Here is a 2,689-nt window from a genome sequence, read left to right on the forward strand (position 1 = left end):
TTCCGCGATGAAAACCAGCTTTAAGCAACGGCGTAGTCGAACGGTACACACTCGGTAAGTAATCCTATAATTTTTTGTTTATAGCGTAGTTTATACGGATTATTCCCAAAAAATTATACGTGTTTTGGAAATGTTGAGTGGAATTAGTCTAGAATCGGTTAATTTTATAGAAGAAAACCTTTCAAACAGCCTTAGTCCGTAAAGTTCCCTCCTATCGGGCTGCGATTGGCTCATGTATTTAATCATTCCTACAACGTAATTTTCGGTTAGCGTGGAACGTATCTAAGCGTTATAGGGGGGTCTACTGTATATATATATATATATATATAAATTCAAACAATTTGATAAGGGAGCAAAATATAAGGATTTATTAAAAATATTTTTGATTTTCTATTTGGCTAGCTTTTGCTAACTACATCCAACTAAAGTGGTTTGATGGCTTGATGGGATAAAGCAATGCAATGCTTGGATGATCTGCCAAGGGATGATACCTTCAAGGAATTCTTTTTATAGAAAATTAGTTCCTATTTAGATGTTAATTAAGTTAAAAAGGTGAAGAAAATCAATGGTGGGCCTCCCCTTAATGTGAAGTGCAATAAGACAGATTAAAATGTAGAACTCAAACATTTGCTTTTGCATGAGGTCCAAAACAACCAGCACAATGTCCATCATAGCACAAAAAGCAATCCTGGAAGACAGGCAATCTTAAATAGTGCCTAATCAATCCTCTTTGGATTGCAAAAACCATTCATTTTAAGCTAGAAGCTAAACTAACAATAAAAGTAACATGTCTGTTACAAAAATAGTTATCAGATGAACACTAGTATCTCATTCTGCTGCTTAAACCAGAAGTCAGAGTGAGGTCTAAAATCTCTTTGTACCTGAAAGTGACATATATAGGTTTACAATCCTGATTCAAAATAGTCAGATCAGTATCTATCAAGAAATCAGAAGATAAATCAACTCTGGATTATTTTTTAGGAAATTTTGCTGATGAATTTAAACAGTCAGGATGGAATTTGATCAGTCATGGATCAATCTATTGATAATCTATATATATAAAAATGAATGTATGTATGTGTGTCTGTCCTTCATGCATTACCACATCGTTTATCCGATTGCCGTGAAACTTTGAGAAGTTGTTTAATATACTCCGGCAAAGGTTTGTGGCATAGTATGATTGCCATAAAACTTCGGAAAGTTTTTTAATACAATTCCGCGAAGTACATTTGTCCTACGATAGATGGCGCGCGTTTACACGAGCATTTGAGCACAGTGTGTTCGATCGATTTCAAATTGTGAAGACCATTTCCCCCTTCAAAAATATTTTTATGTATGCATTTGTGAACTGTTATTTACGATATTCGTAATAATGTTTGTTTAATCACTTTATTTCAACTTTTTTTTTGCTGATTACGTATTCGCTCGAACTTTGTTAAAACTTTAACTGTATACCGAACAACAACCGAAGTTGTAGAAGGAAATTCGCCTATTTTACCGATCTAGGGATCCCCTTTGCCAAATTTTAATATCATCTAATAATTTAAAAAGACAAATTACAATAAAACGGTTTATTATCCAACTATCAGAAATTTCACAACATGCCAAGGAAGAGAGGAAGGAGCAATTAAATAATTAAAATTATAAAGGATTAAAAAATATATATATATAAATGGGGAATATCGCACTCCTGACAATCGCTGCAAGTGTGTGGGCTAAATTTGGAGAATCAGTGCTTCTCGCATGGACAACTGTATGTGGCCTGCTCATGCGTCGAAAAACTTTCCAATTTATTCGTGTACGCACCAGACTGAAAAACAAAAAATATCGTGTATCCACAAACACTCCAATAAATAAATAGAATTGAAACGACACTTTGAAATGTTTTCCCGATGAAAATGAATAATAATAATAAGTTTCAATAAAAATGATTAAATGTAAATTGAATTTTATCATAACGAGTTTGCTTGAATTTCCTTTCTTCTGAGATCACAGCAATGCGCGACGGGTAAGCTAGTTGTCTATATAATGATGTGCTGCCATCATTAACATAGCCAATACATATTTTTTGATTCATCTGCAAATATAATTCATTGCCAATCATTAACACTTTGAGTTTTGGTCTATTTCAAACAATTTTTATTTTGTTGTTTCCTTGTCATGTAGGGCTTTGTTTTGAATTTTCTTGAGTGGTAATTTTTTCTGTTAACTTCCTCCTTACTGCAATGTCTAATAATACATTAACACCTGTCTCTTCCCATCTTGAATTAATACTGCTTGACAACAAAAATATGTTTTCCTTAAAAATTTTAATTTAAGTTATGGTCAACTCTTGGTTTTCCAACCATTGTAATTTTTACTTTCAAATGTTTTACACTTTGAAATTATTTTTGAAACTGTTCCCTGAGAGCATTGTAATGTTTTTGCCATTATCCTTTGTAATTTTCCTTCTTCATGCCTCAAAATTATTAACTGTTTCTTATCTTCACTTCAAATTTATATGTCACTATAATGACATCATAAAATTTATTTACTAGGATATTGCACAACTTTGTCATATTGCAATAGAATTGAGGCAGAGACGGAAAGAAAGAAGTGATCCCTACACCTGTTAGGCACAGAAGAGGCGATCTTTATACCTGACAGACTGAGCAGATGAATTTTGCACTTGCTGCCACAAAAGAGGCCA

This window comes from Centruroides sculpturatus, unplaced genomic scaffold, assembly GCF_000671375.1.
Source record: "Centruroides sculpturatus isolate CEXI.00-Female unplaced genomic scaffold, Cexi_2.0 scaffold151, whole genome shotgun sequence".
NCBI classification, from domain to species: domain Eukaryota; kingdom Metazoa; phylum Arthropoda; class Arachnida; order Scorpiones; family Buthidae; genus Centruroides; species Centruroides sculpturatus.